At 38.8% G+C, this 14,861-nt stretch overlaps 1 protein-coding gene across 1 annotated transcript in view; it reads left to right on the plus strand.

Moving 5' to 3' along the window:
- The first annotated feature begins 7,092 nt into the window (after window positions 1–7,092).
- IQSEC1 (IQ motif and Sec7 domain 1) overlaps window positions 7,093–14,861 on the plus strand; it is a 275,684-nt gene continuing 267,915 nt past the window's right edge. The window contains exon 1 of the mRNA XM_029912583.1: window positions 7,093–7,175. The gene's annotated coding sequence lies outside the window, so the exon portion shown is untranslated. The remainder of the gene's footprint in view (window positions 7,176–14,861) is intronic.

The raw sequence follows: 14,861 nt of genomic DNA on the forward strand, positions 1-14,861 counted from the left end.
TGTTCCGTTTCTAAAGACAGGTAACACAGCCATTCATAAACACTGTTTTCTCCTTTCAGAATACTACATTTGTAAATATAAAATTTAGAAACCTAAATTCCTTCTACTCAGTCTTTTCAGATCAAAATCAACCTCAAATATATGATTTAGTAGAATTACTATATTTATAGCTACCTCACAGAGTGCAACATATGTCATTTCACAATGGTATTAGGAAATAAGCTTTGCCTTGCTGTAAAGCTCTCTCCCCTTCATTTGCTCACTCTATCTCTCACTCTCTCTTTCCACATTACTGTTTTTTCCTCCCTTTTGAATATTAGACTAGAAATTCATCAGTCTTGCTGCTGGCACATTTGGTTTCTATGTTTTTAGTATAGACTGAAACAATGTAAAATAACAAATGTGCTATATAAAATATTTGTATGCAACAAGATCCCTACTACCTTAGGAAATTCTGATAGCATGTTAATGAAGTCAGAAATATAGAAAATATTATTTCTACCTCCCTCCATCAATTTTCTGATCTTCTCTAACAGCATTTATTCTCCCTTTCCTATGCTACTTCATTTCTCTCTTTCTAGGCTCTTATGTTTAATTTTAGCTTTGAAACTGCATCATTTAACTCTGGGATACAGTTTTGTATGAAAAAAATCAATAGAAAATAATTTGATTGTGCTGTAAATTGATTACTATAACCAGACCTTTAAGAATAGATCTTCTTAATCAAACTTGTGAAGGGAATTGAATGCTCCAAAGTATAGGTAGCTACACATTACTATTCTTATTTAAATTCAACCTAATTAATTTCCTACAAGCTGTACTGGGCATTAATATATAAAAGTAGCACCTCTTGATGTATATATTTTACAAGGAATTTTTTGTGTGTATACTTGAAATAAATATTGTTTGGAATAACTGCTTTTTATAACCATGAGGTATAAGGTAAGTGCTATACATACTAGGATGCTACAAAATAGAATTCATACTCCATGGTTACTATGCTGGTGGAACTGTAAATGTTTTAGAAAGGCAATGGTCTTAATGTCCCAGGAGAGTAGCTCGTGATTTATTTTAGGGCCATTTTGTTAGTGTAGGAGCAATAATAGCCTACTTACCAGTGGTTTTAAAAAGGTGATCATTTCTAGCTACTGACACTTGGGTGGGAAATAGAGGAAAAAGAGGAGGAACTGATGTTAAAGAAAACCAAACCATTATTCTGTATATATCCTGTAACACTCACACACAATGTGGGTGTTTGACCATACTGGTAATAGGGCAAAAATCGTGTAGTTCTTACTCCTTTTGTAGGCAAAATTACCATTGGATTTAGTAGGGGGTTAGAATGCAAAGGACACACTAAAGACCACAGGATTTAGCCCATATTCATGAGATTTAATGGAATTATCTTTTACTCTTCATTTTTATTTAAATAAGTGTTATCCTTAATTGCTTTTAATTCTTCTATATGACCACCAGGCTCTTCTGTACCAAAGAACTGAGCCACAACAAATGGCAGTGCTGCTTTTTTTTCTTTTAAGTCAAAATGTCAAATTACAATATTTGCAGATCCTAGCTCTCCATCATGGGCAGAGGACGGGGGGAAGGGAGTGGTTCTGATTCATTGCTCAGGATAAACAAAAAGCAAGGTATATAGTGTTACTTGTGTTGACACCTATTTGCCACCAGATGTCTCATTCTCTTCCTGCAAGTATATGTCTGGGCAGCTGTGTACTGAAAAGCATATTGTAAAACTAAAGAAATGAGAGGACTAATAGGCTATTGGGATATGTATTGAGACAAAATCGAGTAAGTTACAAAAAGCTAAATTAATAAAAAGGTTTTCAGTGTAGGTATAACATCCAAAGTGGAGTCAAATTGCAAAATATATTGTGGAAAAAGAGCTCAGACAGTGAAAGGGAGGTCCTTGCTGCCAAAACAATTGCAGTTTGTCCTTGTAACCTTGAACAGAACATTGACTAGGTGAAATTTGCCTCTGTGCAGAGGGCCAGCACAAAATTCGGATTTAAGTGGTGCATAAGTATTTTGCTGGTCCTTTGCATTGAGTCAGTGGGGGAGAGTTTCTGAATAGCAAGATATCCCCTAAGAATAGCAAGAATATTGGGAATAGAGCAGTCCAAAGCAATTAATAAATTGCATACAATATTATTGCCATGTAAAAGATGACCAAACCCACCTGATGGACCTAATTTCCAAAAAGAGGGCACTCTTGCAGAAAGACTCTTTGTAAGAATACCTTTCCCAACCAGACTTGGACTTTATGCTGAGTGTTAATACTGTAGTACAGTACCAAATACTTGAGTAACTCCCACTGTTTATTAGGCCTTCCATGGAATGAGACATTAAACCAATGGTCTCTTCTACTCATGTGTAATAGCTGATAATTTTGCTGGAAAGAAATTTGCAAGGCCATCATAATGATTAACAATGATATAATTGTATTGGTTTTCTTACAATACTTACAGAAGTAGTAGCAATAATTGAAACAAAAATAAAACACACTTTATAAGTGCAAGAAAAGGTATGTAAGCAGTTGGATTTCCCACCCTGCTCTCTGAATATGGTCTACGTTCACTTTGTATAGTTAACAGTTTACCTCCGTCCTATAGTTTGTCTGTATTGGTATTTCAGATAACACCAAACAATCTCTGGAAAACATATCCTCAACTTTCTCTGAAAGCTGAGCTACTCCTAGAGTTTCCCTGCAGAGAACATGCTCTGTCCCAGACCTTAATTCTTACTAACCAAAGATCTACTCTCACCTTCCTCATGACCCAGGTGGAGTAAACAGGCCAGACCTGCTCCAGTCTCTCAGCAGGAATCAGGTAGCATATCTTTGCAGGGTACCAACACTTGCTAATAGGGCCATTTGACAAAATTACCTTGTCACCCTGTTACGGGGGATAAGAAGATATTCAATATCTTGCAGAGATGGTTTACTTTGAAAGTAAGGGAAGAAAATAGCACATCAAAGCATAAGCAATTTAGAGCTAATACCCTGGATTTCCTCCAGTTTATGTTGTATCCTAACATTTGAGAGTCTGCTAAACAAAGGAGTTTTCACACCAAAGACTCGGGGATCTGAAAGAGACGACACCGCATCATCTGCCTGTAGTTAAAGCTTAATATGATGTTCTGTGACTCTATTTCTGTTTATCTGTAGATTGAAGCGAAGATTCCAGTGCCAATATAAAAATTAATGGTGAGAGTGGCATCTCTGGTTAATGTCACAGTGAAATACGAAGGTATCCTATATGAGAATTCATTTACAGTCAGCATACTGGGAATTTATAGAGATGGGTTTGAGCCAAAACCCCAGATTTAAACCTTTTGCAAGCTTTGGCTAAGTTTGAAATTGTATACAAGCTTTGCAACATCGGCTCATCTCTTAAAATTGATACTATTCTGAGAGGAAATATTTTTACTATTTGGGAGGTCTGTTTGAAGGAGAAATCTGTAAAAGAATATAAATATTTTAGGTGACAAGCAAAGCTTTCAGTTCAAAGGAACCTTGGGAATTTGTGGAGATCTGAAATAAATTGACTAGAATTAAAAAGAATTGCATGGCACCCATCCTTTGGAATGTTACAAAAACATCTTAGAAAATGAAACTGGTAAGATAAGCATCTATCAGTCTTTAAGCATTATCTTGAGTCAGTGCTGAGGTACCCATGCTGTATTTAGATCTTCAATCAACTCTCTAATAGAACTTTGAAGACCATAGATTGGAGTTTAATAAGGCAAACTTAATAGGGCTAAATATTTTAGATTCTGCAGACAGATGAGGGGGAAGGTGATTAAAAACTCAAATTATTCAAATGTGTTCAGATGTCGTTTTAGGCATTACTTTTTAGAAACTGTATCACAGACTTTATTTCAAATACAAATTTATTTCAGAAGTCTATGGAAAGGGTTGAATTACTGTAAAACTTACATTTTCTGACTTCATAATTTAAGTATTCAAATGACTATTACTTGGATTGCTATAAACAGTAATGTATGGAGGAAAAAATAGATGCTACAGCAATTGGTTGAAGGCATACAGGATCTGGTTCTGATCTCACTTATACCAATGAAACATGGAGTTCTATTAGGTAAAACTGGAGTCAGGGGGTCAGTCTTGGGTTCATAGTATCTGATCTCAGAATGAATTGGAATAGTTTCAGTTCTTCAGAACTAGAGATGGGTTTAAAAAACCAAATTCCTGGATCCAGCAATCCAGGACTTTGCATCTGACTCTGAACTTCATGATGGCCTCTATGGGTGCGAATGAATTGAAACAGAAACATGGATCTTAACATCCTGAGGCCTTGGAAAGTGGAGATCTAAATGTGGATCTGAACACTGCAACTTGGTTTCATCTGTAATTAAAATTCAGAGTGTCTGAATTCCAATTCTGCAATTTGTTACTGTTTCATCTCAGTACAGCTGATGGGTACTACCACAATACCATGCTTCCCATTCAGCTGTTAAATGCCTCTTCACTCTGATTTTATGTGATCTCAATATGGTTATTACCTGATCTACAGGAAGCACCTATACATTGTATACAATAACTGTATTTTGCATTTACAATGCACCTTTCATATGAGACTCTCAAAGCACTTAACAAACATATTCTGCCTCCAAAACCCCTTGATAGTAGATGATTAATATTAACCCCCTTTGCAGATGGGGAAACTGAAGCACAGAGAGCATAAGGAAAAAAACCTGTCTATACAGTTGGAACTATTGGAGCAGCAGGGGGAAGCCAAAGTGGGGCAAGTACTTTGGGTCGTGGTGGTTGGTTTTTGTTTTTCTTTTTCTGCCAGAAGTGTCAGCAGAAGCTGTTTATGGGTGAGCAGTGTGCAAAATTCTCTGCACTGGGCAGAACAAAGTCCAAAGCCTCATGTGTGCCTGCTCCCTCACTCTCAAGAATAAGATATTGGCAGGGTGGAGAATGGATTTGTCTGAGAAGACATGGAGTTAATGAGCACAAACCTCTGCATGCAAAGGGGGCACTTAGCACACATGTCCTTCTTTGGTGTCCCTCTTTGGCCTTGCCTTTGCTTCTAGATTGGAGAAATTTGGTGGCCATGTAGCAGTGCTCTCATCAATACAGGGTCAGGCTCCCTATACTGGCCATTACTTTTTACCATGCAATTCTCTCTCTCTTTTATGCGTCACAAGTCAATATCTAGATTGTTCAGCCACCTGACTGCTGCGTCGTCAACAGCTGCAAGGTGTTGCAGTCCACCCTCCAATCTCCTAGTTGTGCACTTCTCCACCACATGTTTGACCATCTGCATTGCTGCCCCGCAGTCAGACTATAAGGATTGGGCTTGCAAATGATATGTGCAACACTCCATGCTTGCACTATGAAGCATGATGCCCACTTCCTCTAATAAACCCATGTTTTACTTGTAAAAAATAATATTTTATGAAATGTTTCTCCTGCTTTTTGATGTGTCCCTTTTAATAATCATTTTCTCCAGGAATGTCCTCTTCTCCTCCCCCACCCCCTTCAATCTCTCCTCCCTCTTTTCCATTTTAAGTTGTTTGTGAAGTTGCTATCAATTAACATCTATGCCATGATTGAAAGACATCCTCCCACAGCACTTGATTATTCTTCAAATACACGCATGGTGGTTGTTTGATGAATGTTTATATTTCTTTCCCAAGGGTCAAGTTCTTTTGGGAGGGACCATCAATTGCCATCCTTAATCAGGAAAAACTCACTCACCTTGGCCTTGAAGTTGCTGACACAATTGTTGGCAGCAGGGATCAGAGCGACTCGACCTTCATCTTTAAAGGATTAGTGCCTGACTCCTTTCTTTCTGAAGAAAGACTGTGTGGCATTTTTCTGCTTAACTACTCCTTTTGATCTTATAAGAGGATGACCTCATAGGACTCTCTTTAAACACAGGGAGCCTTTAAAAAAAGGCAATTCTTTTGTGACACTCAGGAGAATGCTGTGAGCAAAAGAAATGAAGGCCATGGATGACTTATATTTTAACTAATCATAAATAGTCTATATGTTTTATTTTTTTAAATAAATTGGAGGAAGAATATCTCTTTAGCAGACACATCTTCTCCATGTAGATGCTGCAGGAGATATGAAATATTGGGTTGACTTTTCATTATTTTTATCTAGTTTCCAGAATGCTGTTTTCAGGAAATTTGATTTGCTTGTTTCATCATGCAATACTTACTGCACTAAACCTTGTTTAATGCTTCCCTAGACAAATACTAAATATTGAGGAGCACTGCTGTGCATCATTTATAGATTGTTCATATTTTTCTTTGGCTGTGGCATTTTGTGTTGCCTTGTACCTTTTACTTAGCTGTGATTTTACTAGGTTAAATGTACTGATCCATAGTAGTAGTAGTAATTATTATTAATAAAGAGCTATGAAATGCAAAATGTTTGGTTTTTTATTGTGATATAAGACTTAATTTTGAACATGTGGCCATAACTAATTTATATTACTGATTTCAGGAACTTTTTCTTTTAATTCAAATGTCAACTCACATGCAGTAAGTTAAGTTATCAGACTTACAAAGCATTATGGTGCAATTTATTTATAGCGGCTGGGCCTTGAGAGAGTTTAAAGGTATTATGTTCATTTATTTACATATGCATCCCATTCTCCTCCTCACATTTGTAAATACTGTTGTAATATAAATAGCAATAAAACAGCTTGACTGGTGCAGAGTAATTCAAACATTTGAAATTTTATATTTCTGCAGAAATTTTAACCCTTAACCTCCATTATCTTTGCTTCTGTTGTTCCATATGACAAGGCAAAGACATAAAGTCATAAATTAGCACCTTTTTCTTGTTTTGTTTTGTTCTTTGCAACAAAATTTCTCTTTGTTGCAATAATTCATCATAATCATTCTTGATGTATACATAAGTTTGGGACTATTCCCCTTTATTTTCTGGGAATCAGAGTTGACAGTTGTACTTCTTCAAATTTCATTCAAACTTATGGAAAGTTTCAAACATACCTATTAGTGCCTACCTTTCCCTAAAAAGCCCCTTTCTAGACACTTGGTGTTTTGACTTTGTGTTTTTCCTTGTGTCGTAGGTCTATAAATACTCTGCACCAGTTTTGCTGTCCAGCTCCATTGTACCATACCCAGCTAACTGTCCCTGCCACACACTCAGAGTACAGGTAAGAGTAGATATGGTCCACCCACCTACTATTGTTAAAGAGAGATCTGGTTTTATAATCTTATATGATAAAATGATTCTCAGTTTGATGTAAAGCATCACACAGCATTAGATAAAATCAAAATAGATTTTATATTGAATAAATTTTAATTCCAGTAGGACAGTCCTGCATCTGTTGATTTCTCTCAAGCACTGCTGAATGAGAGAAAGTAAAGTTATCTTTATAAATCATAGGCAGCAAGTCTCCCTAGACTCCCTGTGAGAAGGAAAAACAAACATTTCTAGGGTTGTTCTCACAAGACAAATGTATTAAATCATTTAATTCTCCCTTTAACCCCTAATTTACAGTAAGAAGCACTGTTCAGAAAAATGTGAACCTCTTTGCCCCAGAATACTTTGTTACTGTGTGTAAAATAAGCCCATGTCTGGCTCTGCAGGGAGTAAGGGCCTGATCCTGCAAGATTCCTTTTTAACTCAGTGGAATTAGAGGGCATTCAGAACCTCATAGGAAGCACTTGGCAGGATCATGCCCTGCATGGATTGAACAATACCCTACAGTACAGCTAACTGTTCCAGTTAGTTAGATGTAGTGCATGTGGATTTTGAAATTCTGTTTAAGTGTAGACAGCAAATATTATACACCCCCAGCAGAAAACTCCAGAGACCTTTATAGAAAAACAATAGGGCAAGTTATCCAAGGTATTTAAACATATGGACACTATTAAGAAATTGTGCATGCTGTGGACAGCTTGTCTTTTATTTAACTTCTACTATCAAATTAGCTAGTGATAATTGCCAGCTCATGAATAATACTTGTACCAAAATATTAGAAGTATGTGCTGAAAAACCCTCTACTCACCTTGTATTGGTAATAAGGAAAGAAGAAAACCAGCAATGAATCCTAAATCTGTAAATGCACAAACACATTTTGTTATTTTCTCTGTTTCACATGCTAGTTATCCCTGATCATGCATGTGTTGGATGCTTTCCATCTTTCACATTTTCAGTCTCCATCCATCTCTCCTTGTGTTGGCTTCTTTTCATCAGCAGTACCATCACTCCATGTTTGGCAGTGGCAAATCTGTAATCCAGTTGTAAACAATGACTGTGCACCTCATCCTGTGCTGACAAGTGTCCTGACAATGTGCAGGTTTCCACCTCTCATTTCTTCATGAATTTTTAATTTTCCTTTGTGTTAAATGAATAGATTGAAGGCCACAGATGTTTTAGTTTCTTGACCATGTTTGGATAACTTTCTGGAAGTGGGTTATTTACTAGCAACAGTAGTATTGGTGCTATTGCCATTTCTGTTGTTTCTAATTAATATATACCCACATGTCATTGTGTATCTAAAGTCCCTTAGATCTGTAGCTTAACCTCATTAATGTTTTTGGTTTTAAAATACACATTTTTGTACGGAAGCAGTGTTGCCTATTGTATAGAGCACTGCACTGGCTTCTATTCCTATGTCTGCCTCAGGGCTACTGGACAATCTTAAATTACTTCATCTCCTGTGCCTCGGTTTCCCCATCGGGAAAAGGAGGATAATGACACTGTCCTTCTACTGATGAAAAGGACTGGGTGGGATTTTTATTACACATTTTCTAATGTATTTTTTTCTACTAAAATATTTTGATCACCTGTATTAAACATAATTGATATGATTAGAATAATTTTTTATTTCAATAATTTTTTTAAAATACTGGAAAACCATATACAATTACTTTTTAATTTATTAATATTGTATAGCAAGGTACAGAAAATGTAGGTTACTTCCTAGGGCTCTAAAGCAATCTTATAACATGTACATTTTAGAACTGTGGGGGATGGGATATTTGAAACCACTCGCTGTTGACCTAATACCATTTCCATCGAAGTCAAGGGGTCAGACTCTCAACTTGTGTAAATTGTCATAGCTCAGCTGAAGTCAAGAAGTTCTGACAATTTACACCAATTGATGATCTGGCCCAAGGAGTTTTACCATTGGCTTATCGGAAGCCGAGTTAGGCCAACTCTGAGTACTTTAGAATACCCCACCCTAGAACATTAAGGGCAAGGTTGACTCTTAATATGCAGAGGAGTTACTTCATGTAAGCCCAGCCCCCTGCATGGTGGATTATGGTTCCAGGCACAGGAAGAATGCATGCTCTGTAGGGCTGCAACTCTCTCCTCTCCCTCGATTCTGCTGTGAGAAAGTAGGTAGGGTGGGTTGGAGAGTGAATGGAGCTTTGCCTTCTCCCTCAGCACACTACACCCAGCCAGCCCCATTGGCTAAAGTTGGGAGTGTGCTGTATCCTATCTGTAGCAAAGCAGTCCTTCCCCAGGAGGGAGCCAAGGGGACTATGAGTCACAATTCCTTCCCAGGGTTCTTCCTTGGCAGAGGGAACTCTGTGCCACCCCACGCTCAGGGCTAGTAGCAGTGTCTCAATTGATTCCAAGTAGAATTGGGCAAAATGTTTGGACCAACAGCCTTTTGCTGAAAAATGCAGTTTTGGGTTGACTGAAATGCAAATTCGGCTTGAATTCAGTGAATAGTTTCAAATGAGAAAAGTGAGGGGGGGGGGACTGAAAAAATTGCAATATTTTATTTCAATATTCTTAAAACAAACTGTTGTGACTTTTCATTTCAAAATGACGTATCATTTTCAAATTTAGCTAGATTTTTTGCTAAGGTTTAAAAAACACCCAAAAAAACAGAAAAAAGAATTGTTTTGTATCAAATGAAACATTTTGTTTGACCTGAATTGCTCCCCACCAACCCACCCAATTCAGCAAGAAAAAACTGAACATTTTCTGTTTCTGGTCAACATGAAACAATTTTTTTCAGATTTTTCGGTTCGAGCCCTGAACTGAAAAATCAACTAGTAGCTTACCTCTAAATCCAAAGTTATCTGAGACTTGAATTAAGGGCCAGATTCTGATATCCCTTCATTGAGAGTAAGGAGAGTCTGGCCCCAAGTAATTAGTTGTTGTAGATGTTGCTTCCTGATGTATGAAATTATAATGTAATAGCCATATAAATACAGTTTATTCAATAAGTAGTATGCAAACTACAGCCCTGATCTTGTAAGTGCTCTCTACATGGAACTCCCATTGATGATAGTGGAAACTCAGCCTATAGAACATTTACAAATTGGGCCCTACATTTGCATATATTTTAATAACATTTAATGTAGCCTTAAATCTTTCAATTTTTGTTAATAATACAAACCACTGGAAAGAAAACAAAAACTGAGAATGGATGGTTAATTCTAATTTTAGGTTTTCAGCTTTATTTAGAAAATACACAAAGGGATTAATTTTGTAGCCCAGAATTAAAAGTGAAATTTGCTCTGAAAGAGAAACAATTAATGAGTGCACTACAGTGACATTTGGAGCATCTCTGATTTGCTGTTAGCTAATTGCTGGATCTTTTATTCACCCCAGCAGTTTTATTTCTAGCCAAGATGAACCTTGGCATCTGTTTTGAATTGTTAATAAGGAAATAATGCATTTTTAATAACTGTAACTATTGCAGTAATTCCTTGCTTGCTCATTTTTACATTGTTCAATGTACACTGGAATAATACTAGATGTTTCTTACATTTTTGTAATATAAAAAAGAGAAATCAAAGTAAGCTAATACATGATGCCAACTCCAGCTCGGTGCTTGTTCCTTTGTGTTCAAATTAGCCCCTACACCTTGCCTCTTTGTCCTTTTTTCATTCATACTAAGAAACAGATTGTAAACAGAATACAATTTGAATAGTTAACAAACTGCTGTTCAATAGTAGCAACAATCATTTGATTTCGCAGAGAATAGGGGAGAGGTTTAAAACCAGATGCACCCTACAGTTAAGAGGATACACTTTCCATAGAAGCCTGCCCCATAGCCATCAGTGGATTATGTAAATTTGAGTGTAAATGGCAAAGTAATGTAATTTATGGAATAGCTAAGTACTACATTATTATTTATCCTGGTTTAGCTAAGAAGCGTTATCATTTACCCACTAAACCCTGGTTTGCCCTACAAATGTAGGTTGGTATAACGTCGACACTCGGGTGTGGAAAACCTAGACCCTTGAGTGACGCAGTTATATTGACCTAACCCCCGGTGTAGGCAGTGCTGTGTCGATGGGAGGACTTCTCCCGTTGACATAGCTACCACCTCCTGGGGAGCTGAAGTACCTACGCTGGTGGGTGAGAATGGCAGGCAAAATAAATCACAGAGGGTCTAAAATAATGCAGCCTACCCCTTGTTTGAAGGGGAACACGCTTTTCCCAGCATTACAAGTTAAATTTCAAATTCAGCCCTGCTGTAAGCAGGCTTCAATTAGGAACTGAGCCAGAGCTAAATGTAGTCACCAGTTGTAACAGACATTGATTTTGTACAGCCACTGGCTGCAAAATTGCTCCATGTTATTTTGCCATTCAACTTACAGGACTGTTTGCACAGTCACTGAATTTGATCCTTAAATGGCTGCCTTCGCAAGCTGTGGATTCAGCCTGCCACTCTACTCATGTAAAAGGAGGGACTTCCAGGTCTGTTGAATGTAATTACTTAATGCACATGTTATTGCTCAGGGTGCTCAAGCTTCTGTACATATGATTAAGGCAAAGATTTAATCACGGGTATTTTCAGTAAAAGTCATGGACTCGTCACGGGCAAAAAAACAAAATATCACGGCCCGTGACCTGCCCATGACTTATACCATAAATACCCCTGATTGAATCTTGGGGGGAGGAGGTACTGTAAGGGGGGATGCTGAGGGGGAGAGAGCCCGCAGCACCAGCTGCGGGGGGGGGAGACTTGGGGGGCCTGCTGCCACTCCAGCCAGGGTGGGGGGGGGGAACCCCAGGGGCCCACTACCACTCCAGCTGCAGGAGGAGAAAGCGCTGAGAGCCTGCTGCCACTGCAGCCACCACTGGGGGGGAGCCCCGGGGCCAGCCGCTGCTCCGGTTGCCCTGGGATTGCTGCCAGGAGCCCCTGAACGGTGGCTTCTCCCGCCGCCCCCAGGACTGCTGCTCAGGTGGTCCCTGGGACCAGCCGTGTGATGGGTTGGATCACAGAAACCCCCTTGGGAGCTGCCACCCGATGTGCAAAGACTACTCCTGCTCCTGTTTTCCCTGCCAGCTCAGGACTCCAGCACCCTGTCTTGCTGAGCCAGACACTCCCGTCTGCTCCAACACAGACCCAAGGTCTGAATCACTTGCCCCAAAGCTGCAAGTTTACCTGAAAACAGCTCACAGAAGTGTGCTTGTCTTTAGCACTCAGATGCCCAACTCCCAATGGGGTCTAAACCCAAATAAATCCGTTTTACCCTGCATAAAGCTTATGCAGGGCAAACTCATAAATTGTGCGCCCTCTATAACACTGATAGAGAGATATGCACAGTTGTTTACTCCCCCAGGTATTAATACATACTCTGAGTAAATTACTAAATAAAAAGTGATTTTATTAAATACAGAAAATAGGATTTAAGTGGTTCCAAGTGGTAACAGGCAGAACAAAGTAAGTCACCAAGCAAAATAAAATAAAATGCACAAATCTATGTCTAATCAAACTAAATACAGATAATCTCACCCTCAGAGATGCTTCAGTAAGTTTTTCTCAGACTGGACACCTTCCAGGCTTGGGCACAATTCTTTCCCCTGGTACAGCTCTTGTTCCAGCTCAGGTGGTAGCTAGGGGATTCTTCATGATGGCGCCTCTCCCCCTCTGTTCTCTTCTACCCCTTTATATATCTTTTGCATAAGGCGGGAACCCTTTGTCCCTCTGGGTTTCCACCCCCCCTCGCTGGAAAAGCACCAGGTAAAAGATGGATTCCAGTTCAGGTGACATGATCACATGTCACTGCAAGACTTCATTACCCACTTGCCAGCACACACACATACAGGAAGACTAACAGGTAAACATAGCCATCTGCAGACAATGGTCCTTGTTAATGGGAGTCATCAAGATTCCAAACCATCATTAATGGCCCACACTTTACATAATTACAATAGGCCCTCAGAGTTATATTTTATATTTCTAGTTTTAGATACAAGAGTGGTACATTTCTACAAATAGGATGATCACACTCAGTAGATTATAAGCTTTGTAATGATACCTTACAAGAGACCTTTTGCATGAAGCATATCCCAGTTACATTATATTCACTTATTATCATGTTTTTATAAAACCATATAGACTGCACAACGTCACAAGCCGCATCAGCCACTGCCTGGGGTCACCAGAGCAGCGGCTGGTGCAACTGGCTGTGGGGCCGTCCCAGCGGCTGGCTGCAGAGCCACTCCAGCAACAGCCAGTGTGGCTGTCCCCAGGGCCATTTAAGCAGGTGGTCCTGGGGTCAGCCACACCAGCTGCTGCAGAAGTCACCGATGATCGCAGGAATCCATGACTTCTGCGACCTCCGTGACAAACACAGAGCCTTACATATCAATACTGAAGCTGTGATGGTTCAGTGTAAATTGGAGGATAACCAGGAGAGAAAGAGTGTGTGTGTGTGTGTGTGTGTAAAATATATCTGTATATACATATTTGTACTATATGTGCATATGTGTGTATATAAGCATGTACATATTACTACAACTGGACAGATTTGTTTAACATTAATGCTTGAAAGACATTGAAATAACTGTTTGAAAGGCTGAATTCCATTTGATCTGATCTGTTTCTTCATATGAATACTATTTCTTTGCTTTGTTGTGCATGAAATAACAGTTCCCAACCATACTCCTCCATCTACCCTCTTCAGCTTTCATTACTGATATTTTCAAACCAGATGCCTTGTCATGTCCAAAGATGATTTCTAAAATCTTGAAACTGGAGATTTCCTTTTCTTTTCTTTTTTTCCCCCAGTGATGCCTGTGAAAACAAAAAGATATTGCAAAGGATGTTATAGTACCAAAGAAACCCCATGATTTTCTTGCACTCTCTGCCTGCATAATGTTTAATCAGCACCTCTGTGAGGTAAAATTATTCTTCTGACAATTCCGTACTTATTCTGAAATTCAATACAGAATTTTTTAGTTTTAACCAGCAATGTTGGCTAATGTGTAACAAACCACTACATCAAAAATAGCAGAAGGATTGATCATGCTCATCCTTTTTGCCTGTGCTAGAAGTAATCAGTGTAGCCAAATATTACAGTAATGATTAACAAGGAAATCCACCATCCAATAATGAACCAAATGCCTAGCTGTTAGCTGTTGATGTATAAGTGGCAGTTTTCCTTTTCACAGTCAGTTTCCCAAAGAGTTCTGTGAAATATTTGCACAGTCAGCACAATCAGGGAAAAATCCATTTTTGTTAGATATCTGCAAGTGAAACATTACTAATTTTTTCAGGTTAAAATACCTTTTCCACCCTCAGATACATTCCCTCATTCAACAGAAGCACAATGTATCCTAGTCTCTGAGAAAATACACCAAACTCCTCTGTAAAATCTCACATAGAAATGTCTTTTGGTCCTAGAATGCCTGTCTTTCTGGGAGACCCCCAACACCACAATCTACTAGTGAGGGTGTCCTGATGTGGTTTTCCAGCCAAAGGTCCATCACAGATACAGATGTGTCCAATGAGCTACATTTCACAGAATACATTGAGTGGCTAAAATGACAGCTTATTAAGGCTTCACAAAACACCAGAAGTTGTTGGGAAGCAGGGCCGGCTCCAGGGTTTTGGCCGCCCCAAGCAGCCAAACCA

Source organism: Terrapene carolina, unplaced genomic scaffold (assembly GCF_002925995.2).
Source record: "Terrapene carolina triunguis isolate 2854851 unplaced genomic scaffold, T_m_triunguis-2.0 Scaffold232, whole genome shotgun sequence".
NCBI classification, from domain to species: Eukaryota; Metazoa; Chordata; order Testudines; family Emydidae; genus Terrapene; species Terrapene triunguis.